Source organism: Elephantulus edwardii, unplaced genomic scaffold, assembly GCF_000299155.1.
Source record: "Elephantulus edwardii isolate Elephantulus edwardi_28Jun2011 unplaced genomic scaffold, EleEdw1.0 scaffold00005, whole genome shotgun sequence".
Lineage (NCBI taxonomy): Eukaryota > Metazoa > Chordata > Mammalia > Macroscelidea > Macroscelididae > Elephantulus > Elephantulus edwardii.
In genome coordinates, this window is record NW_006399755.1 from 18,310,235 (window position 1) to 18,329,655 (window position 19,421).

The 19,421-nt window shown below is 42.6% G+C and overlaps 1 pseudogene; it reads left to right on the forward strand.

The window, feature by feature from the left end:
- Positions 1 to 17,747: 17,747 nt before the first annotated feature.
- LOC102845477 lies at positions 17,748 to 18,185 on the forward strand (annotated as a pseudogene).
- The last annotated feature ends 1,236 nt before the right edge of the window (positions 18,186 to 19,421 follow it).

Genomic DNA, 19,421 nt, shown 5'->3' on the forward strand with positions numbered 1-19,421 from the left:
TCCAGGCTGCTCCTTGGAGGCAAGGATTCTGAAGCTTCATCTGGCATACTTCGGGCATGTTGCAAGGAAGGATCTGTCCTTGGAGAGGGACATCGTGCTTGGGAGGGTGGAGGGAGAGAACAAGAGAGGATTACCCTCGATGAGATGGATTGACTCAGTGACTGGGGTAATGGGGTTAGGTGTGTCAGAGACGATAAGTTTGGCTCAGAATAGAGCAGGGTTCAGAGCTGTTGTACATAGGGTTGCTGTGTATCGCAAGCAACTTCACAGCACATAACAACAACAACAACAATGCTACTCATCATTTCTTGTTATCCAATCACCCTAATGCATTTGCCTAAACAATAAAGCACAAGGTAACAAAAAAAATTGAAAAAGAAGTGTACAATTCAAGTTTGTGTGTTTCTTAGAACAGTCGCAGGAGTAAAGGTGGGAGCAATATACCTGTGAACTCGAAGTCAGAGATATGGACATGATTAAACTGTGTCATGAGTCACTCCTGCCCGTCAGATCAAGCTACACAGTGAATGTGTGTGTTTGGTGGGCAGATGAGGAGTTCTGCCTTTCCAGGTGGACTCCCACAATATTTACCCTGAATCTCTTATTGCACTATGACCAGCAGATTATGAACAATGGGAGTTTTCCAGTCTTATTTTCTGGCTTGGGTCAGTCCACTACACGGACACCCATCTCTGCCTGGCCTCCTCAGCATAGCAATGCTCAAAACCAACACCAAACCATACCAAATCTACACCTCTTAAGCTGAACGTGATTCATAGCATCCCAGCTGGACAGAGTAGAACTACCTGATAATGTTTTTGTTAGGTTGGGTCTAATTAAGTCAACTATGACTCATAGTGATCCTGTGAACAACAGATCTAAACTTCGCACTATTGTCACCGTCTCTAACATGCCTGAGCTCGTTGTTACGGTTACTGTGCCAATCCATCTTCTCGAGGGTCTTATCTTTCTCTGAGCCTCCACCCTTTCCAGGATGATGTCTTTTTCAAAGGATTGGTCCCGCCTGATGACATTCTCAAAGTATGCAAGACAAAATTTCACCGTCCTTGCCTCTAAGGGACATCTGGGTTGCACATCTCCCAGGGCAGACTTGTTTACTCTTTTGACGGCCCATGGGATAGGCAGTACTCTTCTCTAATACTACAGCTTGAAGGCAGCAGTTCCTCCCTCTTGCATGGCAGATGGCTTCATCTTTCTCCCGAAGAGTAGCTGGTGGATTGGAACCGCTGATCTTTATGTCAGCAGCCTGAAAATGCTTAATCCACTTGACGAGTATGGCTTCTAGCAATGTCCAAGCATTCAGCATGTGACTGAGACTTTCTGCTGAGTTGTTTCTTATCTGGTCCATTGGCCCATTTCTAGATGGGCAGCAGTTTTTGACCTTGAGCAAAAGCCAAAGTTAAAATGATGTCATCAGGTTGCAATGCTTACAGAAATATGGTTTCCAGCCATGGAAGAGGATGGCCGTATTTGGGAAAATCACTTTGGTTTATAGTCTTATTTATCACCCAATAATGAGACAGAATTCTTAGGTCACTCTCCTGTGGTATGTGTGAAGCCTGGATTTGAACTCAGATTTAAAATGTTCATTTTATAGATCTACTCTCCTCTCTAACAATTTGATGTTTAAGCTGAGTTTAGGTGAGAACTAACATTTCCTAAATGGATTAAGATGCACACGATTTTGTAAATAGAGGGGAACAGTCTTTATATGAACATATCTCAGGTTTGTTCTTTTGGCAGTCCATGGTAGAGTTCAAAGTAACATTAGAAATAATGTAAATTGTAGCATTGGATGTAAAGTTGGGAGAAGGTACAGTCAGAGTCCTGTCTTAAGTAAATCTTTCTATGAGAAGTGTTTACCTGTATTCCCAATTCTTTCTGTATTTATTCATTTAGTATTTCAACAGGTACTTGAGTGCCTCCTCGATTTACATGATGTAAAAATGGAAAGGGAAATTTGTTTTCAAAATATTGCTTCTGATAGAACTTTCTCTTCCATGAAACAAGTAAATTTACAAAATTGGTATCCTTTCAAAACTAGTAGGGAAATTCCCTTAAGCTGGACTTTGAAATAAACAACAAATACTCACAATAGGTTAAAAAGTAAACACACACACACACAAAATCCCCACAAACACCCCACACTACCAAAAAGAGGTAAACACAAAATAAAAGAAAGATAAGAAGAATTAAATGACAATTATCTTTGGTCTGGGAAAGATCTTGCCTGTCAAATGACTTACCCTGCTTATGTGGCTTATGTTCCCATCCCAAAGAAGGGTGACCTAACAGAGTGTGGAAACTATAGAACAATATCATTGATTTTACATGCAAGCAAGATTCTACTGAAGATTATCCAAAAATGGCTGGAACAGCACATCCACAGAAAACTGTCAGAAGTCCAGACTGGGCTTAGAAGGGGTCGTGACAATAGGAATATTATAGCTAATGTTAGATGGATCTTAGCTGAAAGCAGGGAATACCAGAGGAATGTCTATCTGTGTTTCATTGATTATGCAAAGGCGTTTGACTGTGTGGATCATAACAAACTGTGGCTGACTGAGAAGAATGGAAATCCCAGAACACTTGATCGTGCTAATGCGAAACCTATACTTGGACCAAGAGGCAGTCGTCCGAACAGAGCAAGGGAACACTGCATGGTTCAAAATTGAAAAGGGCATACGCCAGGGATGTGTCCTGTCTCCATACCTTTTCAACCTGTATGCAGAACAGATTATCTGGGAGGCTGGGCTCTATGAGGAGAAATGTGGGGTCAAGATTTGTGGATGATCTATCAACAGTCTGCGTTATGCAGATGACACAACCCTGCTTTGTGAAACTGAAGAGGACCTGAAGCACTTGCTACAGAGGGTCAAGGACTGTAGACTCCAATATGGATTGAGGCTCAATGTCAAGACAAAGATTCTCACCACTGGGCCAATTGGGAGCATCAGGATGGATGGTGAAGAGATTGAGATTGTTCACAGCTTCAGTTTGCTTGGCTCCACAGTCAACATTCTTAGCACCAGTAGCCAGGAAATTAAAAGATGTATTGCCATGGGAAAGTTTGCTGTTAGGGACCTCTCTAAAGTACTGAATAGCAATGTTGTCTCTCTGGAGACTAAGGTACGTCTGGTACAGGCCATGGTCTTTGCTATCACTTGTTATGCATCAGACAGTTGGACAGTGACCAAGGAGGATAGGAGGAGAATTGATGCCTTTGAACTGTGGTGCTGGAGAAAAATATTGAATGTACCATGGACTGCTAGGAAAACAAACAGATTCATCCTGGAAAGGGTCAAACTGGGTGGCTCCTTGGAGGCAAGGATTCCGAGCCTCTGTCTAACATATTTTGGACATGTTGTAAGGAGGGACCGGTTCTTGGAGAAGGACATCATGCTTGGTAGGGTGGAGGGACAGCGCAGGAGAGGAAGGCCCTCTATGAGGTAGATTGATTCAGTAACTGGGTAATTGGGATGGGAGCGTCAGAGACAGTGCGATTGACACAGGACAGAGCGGAGTTTAGGGCTGTTGTACAGAGGATCGCTATGCCTCACAAGGGACTCGACGGCACATAACAACAACAACAAACAACACGTGGCTAGCGTTCAGAGGTGAAGTCACCTGTCTATATTATTACCTTTACTAAGGTATTGCCTTTATTCCTGCATTGACTGTATTCTTTCCATATTCACAGTCAGCATTTTGTTTCAACTTCTCAACATCTTCCACCTAGATTGTAAGGACCTTGTAAAAGTTCTCTCTTGCTCCCATACTCACCTCTTTAAGTCCATGCAGAGATTGTTAAAAAACAAACAAAAAATATAAAAACCAAACAAAAAAGGGAAGAAAGTAGTTTTCTTACTTGTAGTCTAAAAATAAGTGAACTCTGGTGGTCTAGTGATAAGAAGCTGCACTGCAATCCTTAAGGCATACAGTTCAAGGCCACCAGCTGCTCTGCTGGAAAAGATGGGCAATCGCTTCCTGCGCCTCTACAACTGCCTCTACAAATCCGCAAGGGGATCAGCACTGGGTCTGCACTGACTCTATGGTATACAACAACAACTACAACAGTCCAAAACTAACTTATTGCCAAAGATTGATTCTGACTCATAGGAAACCTGAAAGACAGAGTAGAATTGCCCCATAGGATTTCCAAGACTGTAAATCTTTGTAGAAGCAGACTACCTCATTTTTCTTCCATAGAGTTACCAGTGGATTCAAAGTACTGGCCTTTCAGTTAACAGCTTTAAATGCTTAACCCACAGTACCACCCAGACTCATTTCCCTAGTAGCAGCTTATACCAGGACCCTTGGGAAGACAAATATATTTTTTTCTCTTCCATTCTGTGTGCTTCAGTTACAAAAGTGTGTAAAAACACAAGGTAAATTCCAAGCCCATATTCCACAACTTAATATCTTGGGAATTTTTTTTTCTGACTTGACACACGCTTCTTTTCAATGGTTCACTTGTAACTCTACACACCAACCATCGCACAGTACTCAATGTCGTAGTTGCCAGCATGCAACAGAGAAAGATGAAAACAAGAAAGGGAAGGAAGAAAGTAGACAACTCAGACAAGACTGAATTAACACAGAAAATGAGAAGTTTACGAAGTTGGTGGAAGGTCTAGGAGAGCATGGCAGGAAAGTCACTGTTAGTGTTCAAGAAAGAAGGAATTCCAGGCAAGTACTGTTAGTGAATGGACGTGAAAGTTGGATAAGGAATAACAAAGAATGAAGGGGAATTGATGGCTTTGAATTGTAGTGTTGGAGAAAGGTATTGAACCCTATCGTAGATTGCCCAAAGAACAAACAAATGTGTCTTGGAGGAAAGGCAACAAAGGTGCTCCTCAGAGGCTCATACTTTGGGCATATTGTCAGGAGGGGCCGGTCTTTGGAAAAAGGCTGGGGGAAAAAAGACTGGAGAAGGTCAAGGGTCAGCAAATGAGAGGAAGACTCTCCACATCATGAACTGTCACAATGACTGCAGCAATCGGCTCTTGCATGTTTGCGGCTAGAGGATGGTGCAGGATACGGCAAGGTTTACAGCTGCTGTTCATTGAGCCTCTGAGTTGGAGTCAACTCAATGGCATTTAACAGGAAGAGCTGATAGCAGAGTAGGCTGCCGGCCTGCCGTAGTAGCACCGGTGATTTTCAAGATGATGCCTGCATGTTCCAGTTACCGGTAGAACTTACATCTGCTCTTAGGCTGAAGACCAAAATAAATGCTACTGCTTCTCTTCTGCCTTTCAAATTACACGCATGTCTTAAAACCAGACACTCAGTGAATGAGGACTTTGAGAAATATAGTTGTTAATTTGCAGCCCCTGTGTTTCAAGGGAGAGTTTGTTGTTGTTAAGTGCCATCGAATTGAAGACTCATAGTGTACCTATGAATGAAAGACCTGAACACTTGTGTAACTTTCATCGTTTCTCCATGTACATAGTTTCCGGAGGCAAGCTATTTCAGAAGTGGATGCCACTCCTGCTTCCAAGCTTGTTTTAATCTGGGAGCTCCACCAAACACTGTCCACTGTGGGTAACTATTATCACATTTGACACATTAGTGTCACAGTGTTTAGCATCACAGCAAACAGAAGTTACCTCTGTACAGCAAAAGGACAGATCAGTGCTATATTGCTTTGAAGATTGTTTGACCAAAAACAATTAAACACCAGGCCTGAGGGCTGCAGATTAAAATCACCCACCTTTGGCTTGGTAGCATCACTTTCTATCCACTAGGCCAACAGGGAGAGTTTAGATGGGCAAAACAGTGCTGAGATGCCAAGAGACAGCCTGGCACTGTTGCCTGCTATTGGGGACACATTGAGGGCTGGGCACTGTTAACGTTTCACACAAATGATCTCATTTATTTCAATCTGAACAGCACCCATGTGTTTCAGTTCTCCTAGCCACACCTATAGCTGTCTTCTTTACCTAGACTTGGAGTTTTTAAAGAATAGCGACTATGTCTCGCCATTGTATATAACAGATAAACCCTGCCTGATCCTGCACCATCCTCACAGTCATCATGTTCAAGTCCATTGTTGAAGTCACTGAGTCAGTTCATGTCATTGAAGGTCTTCCTCTCTGTCCCTGATCCTCTTCCTTTTCTAGGGTCTAGCCCCTCCTGACAACATGATCAAAGTATGTGAGATACGTCTCACCATCTTGTCTTTAAAGAGTACTCTGGCTGCATGTCTCAATACACATTTGTTTATTCTTCCAGTTGTCATGTACTATTGTTTCAGAATCCACTCATAGCTGACGCTCTGGTGAGGTTCCAGAGGCAGTTAATTGCAAGGTAGGGGTTTGCCCGACCTTCTCCTTGGAGCAGCTACTGGCTTTGAACCACATGCCTTCAGGATGTCAGCACAGCTTCTTTTCACTAGACCACCAGAGCTCCCACCATGGTATAATCTTTACTCTTATCAACACCACAATTCAAAAGCATCAATCCTTTGGTCTTCCTTACTCATTACTTACTTCCTTACTTGTTATTCCTTTCCTTATTTCCAACTTTCATGTGAAAGTTAAACAGTGAAACAGTTGAAAATACCATGGCCTGGATCAGTCACACCTCTGTCTTTAAGGTCCTCATTTTTCAGGACTTTAAGGAAGGCCTTAGCAGCAGCAGACTTGCCCAATGCTATGCCTTTTGATTTCTTGATTGCTGCTTCCATACATGATCATTGTTGATGCTACTCAAAGATGTGATGGGAGAAGAGGGGTGATGGGAATTAGAACTCCAGTACTAGACCAGGCACAGTCAGCATCCCACAGAATCTAAAAAGCAAGAACAAAACATCTATACCAAACCAGTTGGCATGGACTTGATTCCAACTTATGGAAATACCACAGGTGCAGAATAGGCCTGTTCTGTCGGGTTTTAAAGGTTGTGATGTTTCAGAAGCAGATTGTCAGGCTGCAAATTGTCAAGATCTGAGATGCTTCTGGGTGGTTTTGAACCGGCAGCCTTTTACTTAGTAGTTAAGAGCTTAAAGGGAGCTCTGGTGGCCTAGTGGCAAGAAGTTGTGCTGCAATCTGAAAGGCTCATGGTTTGAGGCCACCAGCTGCTCCATGTGAGAAGGATTGGCAATTTCCTCCTGTGCAATTGATTAGTGTCTCTGAAAGCCCAGCAGAAGGTCAGATATAGGTCAGTTCCAACTCTACAGTATACAACAACAGCTTATATCACCCAGTGGCTACTAATTAATCAAGAAAAGACCAGATGTAGAAATGTTTTCTAATGTCAGTGTGTTCGTGTGTGTGTGTATGAATGCAGAGAGGTGGTGAACGTGCATGCCTACACACACACGTCGGCATACACATACTTGGCCTTTCTCTGCTGTTGAAGGTTCACATTAACGAGATGGGCCAAGAATCTGACAACTACTTGTCTTCATTTGCTCCACTCATGATGTGATAAGAGAGAAATGTGACTCGAGTGTTACGGGACAGGGAAGAGGGGGTTTTGGAGAGTTGAGAGGGAGGCCTCACAACACAGATGACATGTGCACCAATGAACCACCAGGAAGACAAAGGGTGAAGAAAATCTGAAGATCAAGGGACTTACGGTCTTTGATTTTCCCCACTACCATTCTCTTAAAGTGCCTGGGAAGAGACTGTGGGAAGCTATGACTGTGGTACCCTATCTTGAAGGGAACTAAGCAGGTCAAACCTCATCTACTCCTCTGCCACCTTGTACCCCCCTCCCTTAAGAGTCTCAGTGGTCTTCCAGATTCTTATTGGATGACTGTTTCTAGCAGTAAGGAGTCATGTTCTTGCTATTTTGATAGCAGAAGGGAAATCACATTTGAACCAACTGCTCCTGCTAGTTGAAAAGTTTTGGCCAAGTCTCTTTCTCTATCCAGCTTAATCTGGCTGTACGGATTCACTTGCAAGACTAATTTCCCCCATGACACCTCCATTGCTCTTTAGCCATAATGATTCCTCAGATTATGTTGCAAAAGGCTAGAGATTCAAAGGTGGAATACTCAATAAGCAAGGTAGGCATGTGTTTACTTTGTGCCTGTTTGTATGTAGTGAACAATTTCACTTGGATTTCACCATATCTTTAAAAGAATCAACTAGGGTCTTGCTACAAACATAGATTCCATGTATCTGGAGCTGTTGTTAGATGTTGTCAAGCCAAGTACGACTCATAGTGAACCTATGAACAACAGTTTAAACCCAGTCGTGTTCTGTACCATCCTTGCCATCTCTGATATACTTGAGCCTATTGCTGCAGTTGTCATGTCAATCTAGCTCCTTAGAAGACCCTCCACCTCTCCAAGCATGACATCTCTTTCCAAGTTATCCTCTTAACAACATGCCCAAAGCATGCGAGATGAAGGCTCATGATCTTTGCCTCCAAGGTACTTTCTGGCTGCACTTTATTTAACACATATCTGTTCATTCCTTTTATAGTCCATGGAATAGCTGCTCATTTCTTTTGTAGACTATGTAATCCTTTTGTAGTACTCCAACACTACAACTCAAAGGCATTGATTCTTCTGCCATCCTTATTCATTATCCAGCTTTCAGATATATAGTAAGTGATTGAAAAGGTCATGGCTTGAATCAGGCACACCCTTAGTCTTTAAACTGACATCATTGTTCCTTAGGGCAGAAGCACAAATTCTCTGCAGATATTTGAAATAGAAATAACTGATTCAAAGCCCTGGAGTAGAGGTGCGTCTTGACCCTTCTCTAGAAGGAATAACCTCAACTCCTATAGTAATTCATTTCTGAAGTGGTTTCTGGACTGCTCACCACCTTCTTTTGGATACTGCCCCATAATACACTGTTCCTATTAAAATGTAAGGCTGAGGAATCCTTCACACAATAATAATCCTGGGATTGTCTGAATGGTGCACACTTTCCTTGTTCCAAACTACCTATCTTTGCAATTGACTTTGAGATCATAGTAAAACCTGAACTATGCATTTAGAGTGTTCCTCATCCCAGCGGCACTGTGATTTCTCTTTTGACTGTTCAATGCACTGCCCGCTATAGTGGGAAGGATGCAGGAAACCCAAAACCGAGCCGGCTGGCATCAGTTTGATCCTATCTCACAGTAACTCTGTGTGTTCCAGAACTGTCCTCCATAGGGTATTCTTGTTTGTAGCCTTTGTACAGAAGCAGATAGCCAGGCCTATTTTCTGCAATACCATTGGGTAGTTTGAACTGCCAGTTGTTAGGTTAGCGATCAAGTGCAAAAAAGCCTACCTACCCTACCTAGGACCTAAATGCGTAGGTCTGTTGTCAAAAGACATGAGCTCACAGATGTTCAACTACAATTGAATGGATTGAGAAATTATGGTTCATTCACATGATGAAATACTATGCAGCATGCAGGAGCAATGATTTTGTAAATCACTACCTAACTTGAGAGGGACTGAGAGCATTATGCTGAGTGAACTCACTCAGTCCCACAAAGATAAATACTGTATAAAACCATTAGTGAAGAATGAATATGAGGATCGTTGAGGGGGGTGGGGGTAGAAGCAGAGGGGTGAGGATGGGCAGGTTAATCATAGGGTTGCACAATTTCATGAGGTGGGGGGGATGAAGGAAATGGGAAAGAGCTGATGTGAAAAAACAATATATTTGAACTTTGTAAATAAACCAGTATGAAATAAAATTTTTTAAAAATGACACGGACTCTGGTCATTGGGATTGTAGCAGTTAACACTGGGTAGCAAGCTTGTGGTAGGTTAAGTATCATGTTAAGCACCTCACACATATATTTTCAATTAATTCTTGTTTAATTAATTGTTAATTAACACACCATTTTTATCCATATTTTTACAACTAGAGAAACTGACACTCAGGAAGGCTAAACAATTTGCCTAAGCTTGCTTCTATCATTTATTGGTAAAGGAATCTTGTTCTGGCCGCTCGGTCTCTCTGTGTTTCAATTTACTTTTCAAATAGAGATACTATTATATAATATATTGTCCTTGGAGAGTTGGTTTGGGCGGATTCATTAAAAGGCTGTAGTGAAAGTAACTATTAAAACCTATAAATTTAAAGTACATTACTATGAAGTCCCTGACTTTGCAGAACACAGCCTTTAAACTTAGACTCCAATTTCCTCTCCTTCTTTCTAGGTTGCTGTCAGAGCGGTGGATGTAACAAATGTTTTCTTCCTTTCTCTAATCCTGGATTTTTTATAGATTAAGAGTTAATTACTCCCAAATGGATACATGAAAGCCCAGTTTCTGCCTAAAATACATCAAACCATCCATAAATATGCTCTTAGATTTTATTTATTATTCTTCATTAAATCTATTTCAAGTGAAAACAAACAAATCCACTCTTTCCAACTATTAAATTAGCTCATTGCCAAAGGTGGCTTCATGCAAGACTCTCCCAGCAGAGGGCACTGTTTCCCTAGAAAGTCTGCGGTCCTGCAGGTCCTGAGGAACTGCAGATTTGGGAGGAAAGAACATTAGGTATCTCCAGAGTTTCCATATAGAAATGGATACAGAAGAATGAAGAGTTAGAAGTAAGGTAAACCCCATTTGATTTTACTTCACGAAAGCATTTTGAATTAGCATAAAAATGCTGCTTTTTGTGTTTGGTAATCTCACTGTTGGCAGTGGCCATCAGGTAGGTCCCTGACTACTATTGTTTCAGAGCAAAGCATTTTCATGGTCGTCATATTTAAGTTTGCTACAACTCTCTTTCATAGGACTACTGAATATATCTGAACCTCAAAATTTTGAGTATCAGCTGGTCACCAACATGTACTATGTAGGCTCTTTTGGCAATATTAACCAATTGCCATGGTGCTGGAGAAGTGCACTAAATAGCCCAGGGACTGCCAAGAGAACAAACAAATGTGTCTTAGGGTGCAGCCACTGGGTGTTCCTTAGAAGAAAAGGATGGTGGAACTTCCTCTCACATATGCTGGGCACGTTGTAAGGAGGGGTCAGTCCTTTGAGAAAGACACTGGGCTTGGAAAGGTGGAGGGTTGGCAAAAGAGAGCAAGACCCTGGACAAGATAGAGTGGCACAGTGACTGTAGCAATGTGGCATGAGGGGGATGGCACAGGATTAGGTCGGGGTTCACATCTGTTGTCCATTGAGTCACACTTGACTCCATGGCACCTAACAACAACAATGGAGTAGGTGCAGATTCACAGCAACTCTACAGCGGCCGTAAATCTTATCACCACAATGCTCTGTGGGAAACTCGACTCACATTTACATCTTGTTTGCCGTGTAGAGTTTATTCATTCTTTCTTTTTATTAGACCAACATTAGTAAACCTGAAGATTACACACACACACACACACACACACACACACACACACACACACTTGTTGTTTGTTGTTATGTGCTGTCAAGTTGCCTGTGACTCATAGTGACCCTATGTACGACAGCTCTGACACACCTATACCCATTACCTGAGTCAATGAGTCAATACATCTCACTGAGGGTCTTCTTGTGCTGTCCTTCCACCCTTTCAAGCATAATGTCCCTCTCCAAGGACTGGTCTCTCCTTGCAACATGTCCAAAGTATGTCAGATTGTCAGATGAAGCTTCAGAATCTTTGCCTCTAAAGATGAACCTGGTTTAACCCTCTCTAGGACAAATCTGTTTGTTCTCTTGGCAGTCCATGGTATATTCATGGTATATCCAGAACCATAGCTTAAAGGCATCAATTCAGGCCTTCAAAACCCCTATGTACAATAGAGAACACACAATATGTTGTTGTTGCCATTATTATGTGCCATTGAGTCGCTTGCGACTCATAGTGACCCTATGTACAACAGCCCTAAACTCTGGTCTGTCCTGTGCCAATCGCACTGTCTCTGACACTCCCATCCTGATTACCCCAATCACTGAATCAATCTACCTCATAGAGGGCCTTCCCCTCCTGCACTGTCCCTCCACCCTCCCAAGCATGATGTCCTTCTCCAAGGACCGGTCTCTCCTTACAACATGTCCAAAATATGTTAAATGGAGCCTCAGAATCCTTGCCTCCAAGGAGCCACCCAGTTTAACCCTTTCAAGGATGAATCTGTTTATTTTCCTAGCAGTATTCTCAATACTTGTCTCCAGAACCACAGCTCAAAGGCATCAATTCTCCTATTCTCCTTGGTCATTGTCCAACTCTCTGATGCATAATGATTGCAAAGACCACGGCCTATATATATCAGATGCACCTTAGTCTCCAGAGAGACATCATTGCTCTTCAGTACATACAATATAGGTCTCTTAAATTCACTCCTAACTCAGACTCATTGCCATCAAGTCATAACTGACTCGAAGCTGACACTCCAGCAGGTTTTCCCAGGCTCCCACTGAGCTGTTGGTAGATTTGAATCTGCAGAGGTTCGACCTGTGGGCTAGCAGCACACTTAGGATTTCTTCAAAAACAAATCAGAAGATCTCACAATGCTGGTAACTACGTGCTACCATTGTGACATCTAGTTGAAATTCAAACCATTTCAATCCCTTTGGCACACTCATACTTGCTTGCCAGTTCCCCACAGTCCCGCCCTGTTTCATGAATTTATAGCATCTTAAAAAAAAATAATCATTTGCCATCAGGTTGACTCAGATTCACTGAGATCTCATGTGTGCCAGGGTAGAACTTTGCTTCCTAGGGTTTCCAGAAGCTAATTTTTCAATAGATCGCCAAACCTTTCTTTGGAGGGCCTTTGTATTCAGAACCGACTCATATCTGACCTTAGAGGCCATAAAACACATGGGAGAAAATGGCTCATCGTTGCCTTGCAGAGCAGTTGGTGGGTTTGACCCGCTTGCCTTTGCATCAGTAGTGCAACCCCTTACTCCTTAACCCCCACAGCTTCCTTCACAGAAAGACTGTAAATAATCCACCTGGCTCTAAAAGCACTTGCATTTGTGACTCCTTGCTACTGGCCATCCTCTTCATAAAAGAGGTAAAGAGATTGGAGCCCAAAAATGTGAAAGGACTTCCTCAAGTTCAAGTGGGGAGCCAAGATCGGACTCGATCCCAGGCCTCCCAACTTACAAAGTCTTGCCCACACTCAGTTCCTCATAAGTAAACACTGGTCCCCCCTCTACCCTGCCTTAGTCAGAAAGCCCTTTGCTCCTTTCTCCCTGAAGAACAAATGTCCTGGGCAGGGAGGAAAGCAAACAGGGAGGTGCCAGACAGTAAAATCCAAGAAGAGGCTTTGGAGGGTGAAGGGAGAAAGGGGTGGGAAAGAAGGAGAGGGGAACCCGCCACTAGTCATCTCTGGGCTCTGCTCTTGGTTGTACTTGTCCTCCCAGGCCCAATGTTTTCCACCCACAGAAAAGACGATGGAGAGAACAAAGCCAGTGCTCCATCCTATTTCTGAGCCTTGGTTTCCTCATCCACAAATTGGGAATTCTGCTACTTTGAATCATTTGTATGCAAAACCTTGGATTGTATTCAGTACAACACTTGTAATCCATTCAGTTATTGATTGTCTATTGTGCCCCAGTGAGTGTATTTCAATACCCAGGGACAGGTGACAAAGCAGATGGCCCTGAAGAGCTTTATTGGTTGTGATCTTTGCAGTCAGGTGTTCAAACTGCCAGACTTTTAGTAAATAGCCATGGGCTGGTGCAGCACCAGGCTCCTTAGTAGATGTCAATTGTTGGGGTGTAGTTATGCCTGGAATGGGAGAAGATTTCAAAATATGGCAGCAATTATGAAGGAGAAACAGGAAGAAACAGGCTCCTCATTACTTTCTCCAAACATTATGCCTCTGGCCTTCACCTACCGCATTCCAATAGCTCTTCTCTTAAAGCTCTGATTCTCACCTTGGCTACGCATTACAATATTCTGGAAGCCTTGAAAATTCCTGATGCCCAGACTGCTCCCAGACTAAGAAAATCGGTTTGTCTGGAGCTCACCTGTTTAGGGCGACCTGCATGACTCCAGCATGCAGCAGGATTGAGAACCATGGCTCCAAATTCTCTCCTTAAGTTGTTGTTACAGTTCAGGCCTCAGGCCTCTTACTTATAAACCCTGAATGTGTACTTCTTTCCTGAAGCACAGCCTCACCCTTGTTTGACTCTGGAAATATTACGTAAAGGCCCTTGAGTCGCAAATGTTCTTATCAGAAAACAGGAACATGAGAGACAGTTGGGAGACAACCCAGAATCCATGGTCTCCTCCCCCCGTCCAAGCTCAAGGCCTATTTTAAAAGTCTACCACTTCAGAGCTGCTGGTCAACCCGGTTGGTTTAAAAATGAAATTGTAAACCAAATTCTGTTAAGAAAGATGAAGAAAAAAGGCTTTTAGGAAAATTTTCTTACTTTTGTGAGGAAATAAAAACATTATGTGAGTAGCTTGATGAGACATTTGGAACTGCTGGCGCCATCTTGGGTCTCACATCTTCATCTGGGCATTAATCCCATGTCCTTATGGTTTAGTGGAAGCCACGTGTTGCTTTAAAAAAAGAAAATCTTTGCAATGCAGGTTATTATTTTTATTGTTATCTACTTTTCATATAGGAATAAAATGAGAATCTCAAAACACAAGTGACTTGCCAAAGATCTGTATGCAATAGAGTGGAGATTTAAACCTTAGAATTCTCACTCCTAATCCATTACTTAATCCAGTGCTTACATGGCCAAGGGGTAAGAAACTGAGCTATGGTTTGAATCAGCCAGCTGCTTTGCATGAGAAGGATGGACAGTCTCCTGCATGTAAATTACTACTTCTAAACACCCACTGGAGGGTCAGCTATGAGTCACATACTACTCGATGGTATGCAAGAACATTTCAAAGCTTATTCTTCTCTTGTCTGCTATACTCAGCAGAGGAAATCTCAACATTGCCCCACAAAACACATAAAGTAAATGCAAAGAGAATTAAGACTTGAAGCACAGATATGACTGAAATAGCTCTGAACATCTGGAAGTCCCTTCTGCAAGAAGCTTCTTAGGTCTGCAGAGAAGAGGTGATCGTAAGACCACAGCCTCAAAGAGCTCAAAGAACATTTAAGGATCAGGTAAGTCAACCCTGTGCCTACTAGAACTGCTATTCGCCTGCACCTTGGTGGTTGTTGTTGGTGGTGGTCTTCCTACTCTTCAGAGTGAGGCAACTCTAACTATGAAATAATTTTACCCTTTCTTCTAAAGATACTTGCCTCCCTTGAACTTTCACCCTTGCCTCTAATTGTCACCACAGGGAACAACATTCACTCCTTTAGCACATGGCAGGCAGCCTTTTACCTCTGAAGCATCTTCTTCACACCTCCAGGCTACCCCACCCCCCAAATCCTTAACAGAATCCTCAAGCAGTAGTTTCCAGTTCCACTGTCATTCTGGCCCCTCTTCTAATACAGACAGATGAAGTGCATGCAGTGCTTGTGGAAGAATTTTCTAACAATCACAGCTGTTCAGGAATGACTTACCTGGTGGGCTTATTGATATAACAACTCCTATCAATCCAGTAACCACAGTTGAGAACCTTGCCCTGTCCTTCATCATCTTGCTGATCTCCACCAGGCTCAAAGCCATTGTCATGGTCACAGTGTTAGTGCATCCCATTGAGAGTCTTCTTCTCTTTGACCGACCCTCCACTTTTCCCAGCATGATATGTTTTTCTAAGGACTCGCCGCTCCTGACAATATGTCTGAAATATATTGGACTGTCATCATCCTTGCCTTGTTTGATGAGAATATACAATTGCTTGAAAGGAAATTATGCAACAAAAGAAAGAAAATGGGGCAAGGGATTTTTACTTGTTGGCTATGAATAACATTTCTTGTGGTTGTCCAATGGTCATTCCAGTTGCTTTGAACTAGGGGTAGAATTGATCCTTTGGATGCGATTTGGCTAAGACTATTGGTGAGGCATTCCAGCCTCCTCCAGCTGTGGGCTGAAACTTGGCCATCATTGGCCAACTTGACCTTTATAACTGCATGTGTGAGTGGCTGGTGCTCATTTGTTGCTGCAGATTCCCAGACAGGCCTGGTGTACTTCTGGCAAGACTGGAGAACCATTTGCTTCCTTTACCTGTCCTGCTCCTAGCAGTTCCCAGCCTTCATTTGTCATGGTTTGGGTATTATGCAATTATGCAGCTGAAATACCACGATTTACTTGGAAAATAAAAAAAAAGGACTAAATAATGTTATTGAGAATTAAAAACACCTCAAGATATAAAGGAAGAAATAAATACATGGCTTATTTTATCATGTTTTATTCTGCTTGTTTCTTGTTTTTGTTGTGTTGTTCGGTGCCATTGATTTGAGTATGACTCATAGCGACCCTATGAACAAAAGATCTGAACCCTGTTCTATCCTGTGCCATCCTCACACTTCTTGACGCACAAGAGTCTGTTGCAGCAGTCAGTACACCTGGATGAAGATCTCCTTCTTCTCCTTTACCCTTCCCAGTATCATGCTGCTCTTCAAGGAATAGTCCCTCCTAGCAGCATGCTCAAAATACATTGAAATGAAACCTCACATTTGTGTCTCCATAGAGCACTCTGGCTGCACCCTCTCCAAGACATATCTGTTTGTTCTCCTGGCTGTCCATGGGATGCTCAGTGCTTTTCTCCAACACCACAGCTCAAAGACATCAATTCTTTTTCTGTCATCCTTATTCACTATCCAGCTCTCAGATGTCTCAGATGCATAGCAAGTAATCAGAACAACCAAGGCCTGAATCAGACACACCTTAGTCCTCAAAGTGATGTCATTACTCCTCAATAATTTGGAAAGGTCCCTAACTGTAGCTTTTCCCAGTGCAATATTTCATGACTGCTGGTACCAAGGATGTTAATTGTGGATCTGAGCAAGATGAAGCTATTGACAGTTTCAGCCTCCTCTCCATCCATCATGATGCTGCCTATTGGTCTAGTGGTAAGAATCTTTGTTTTCTTGACACTGTGATGCAATCCATACTGAAGACTGCATTCCTTGATCTTGTTAGTGGCCATCAAGTTTACCTCTAACTCACGATGACCTTGTGTACTCTGGGATGAGACCATCATGCTCCATTGGGTTTTCCTCGGCTTATTTCTCAGAAGCAAATCCCCAGGCTTTCCTTACGATTTTATTATTTTCATTTTGGTCTGGGAGCTTCCCTTGAACCTGTTCAACATCATAGCAATGAGCAAGTCTCCACTGAACGATGAGTCGTGCCTGTGCTTGAGGTGCATTGACTGAGAATGTAACCTGAGCCTCCTGCACAGAAGGTATGAATTCTGCCATTGAACCATGACATTAAAATGCATGAGAAAGGAGCTCTGGTCGCCTAGTGGTAGGAATCTGTGCTGCAATCCCAAAGGCATGTGATTCAAATCCACCAAGTGCTCTGTGGGAGAAAGATGAGCAACCGCTTCTCATGCAATTTACTGCTTCTAAAAACCTGCTGGAGGGTCAGCTATGAGTTGGCTCCAACTTGACGGCACCCAACAACAATAACAACAGCAGCAGCAGCAGCAGCAGCAAATTGCACAGGAAGAGATTGCTCATCTTTTTTCCACAGATCAGTTGGTGGTGATAAGGAATTGAGCTGCCAGCCCAAAGGTACCTGGTTTAAATCCACCAGATGCTCCATGGGAGAAAGGTAGCTAATCTTCTCCCATGTGATGTGCTGTCTCTGAAAATTCACTAACAGTCAGACACAACATATATTAAAAATCTATTACCATCAAGTTAATTCTGACTCAGCAACCCTATACAGTAGCGTTGAAATGCTATCTTGGTGGAGAGCCTGACGCTACTGGATGGATGCCACCATGAAGTTCAACCCTTTCGTTACCTCGGACCGCAGCAAGAACCACAAACGCCACTTCAATGCCCCTTTACATGTGCGCAGGAAGATCATGTCCTCCCCTCTGTCCAAAGAGCTGCGGCAGAAGTACAACGTGCGCTCCATGCCCATCAACGAGGATGACGGGGTGCAGATGGTGCGAGGACATTACAAAGGTCAACAGATTGGCAAGGTAGTCCAGGTGTACAGAAAGAAGTACGTCATCTACATCGAAAGAGTGCAGCGTGAGAAGGCTAATGGTACCACAGTGCATGTGGGCATTCACCCAAGCAAGGTGGTTATTACCAGGCTGAAATTGGATAAAGATCGGAAAAATATTCTTGAACGTAAAGCTAAATCTCGGCAAGTTGGAAAAGAGAAAGGCAAATACAAGGAAGAACTAATTGAGAAAATGCAGGAGTGAATGCAACCTGAGGAGCAACCGCAGCTTAACTAGATTTCCATCTGAGTATGCGTTCTTGTGACGTTCCAAAATGACCCTCTCATTCAGAAGTGATTATAAATCTGCATTTGCAATTTTGATTCCTATTTTTAAGAATAAAAATTGGAAATGTTTTCCCACTTGCAAAAGAAAAAAAAGAAATGCTATCTTGTTGAAGATTATCTAAAAACTACTAAAATAGTGCATTGACAGAGAACTGTCAGATATACACGCTGGGTTCAGAGGAGGCTTTGGCATGAGGGATAGATCTTGGCTGAAAGCAGAGAGCCCCAGAAGGATGTCTATATGTGTTTTATTGGCTATGCAAAGGCATTAGACTGTGTGGATCACAAAAAATTGTGGTTAACATTGAGAAGGATGGGAATTTCAGAACAATTAATTGTGTTCATGTGAAACCTATACCTAGACCAAGATGCTGTTGTGCAAACACAGCAAGGGAACAGTCCATGGTTCAAAATCAAGAAAACAGTGTGTCAGGGTTCTATCGTTTCTCCATGCCTTTTCAATTTATATGCTGAAGAGATCATTTGAGAGTCTAGACTTTGTGAAGGAACATGTAGAATCAGGATTGGAGGAAGATTAAACAACAATCTGCATTATGCAGATGATACAACCTTGCTTGCTGAAATTGAGAAGGACTTGAAGCACTTGTTGCAGAAGATCAAGGAACAAAGCCTTCGATATGCACTGCATCTCAACATAGAGAAAGCAAGACTCCTCACCACAGGGTTAATAGGAAGCATCATAATAAATGGAGAAAAGATAGCTATTAATGATTTCATCTTGCTTGGATCCACAATCAACACCCTTTGCATCAGCAGTCAAGAAATCAAAGACAAGTTGCTTTGGGAAAATCTGCTGTCAAGGACCTTTCCAGAGTACTAAAGAGCAATGATGTTAGTCTGAAGACTAAGGTGCATCTAATCCAAGCCACGGTCTTTGCAATTACTTGCATTTGAGAACTTGGCAATGATTAAGGATGACAGAAGAAGTTATCATTGCCTTTGAGCTGTCGTGCTAGAGTAGAGTATTGAACATACCACGGACTGCCAAGGGAACAAATAGGTCTGTCTTGGATAGAGTGAAACTGGGTTGCTCCTTAGAGGCACAGATTTTGAAGTTCTGACTCACATAGTTTAGCCATCTTGTCCCTGGAGAAGGACAGCATGCTTGGAAGGATAGAGGGTCAGCACAGGA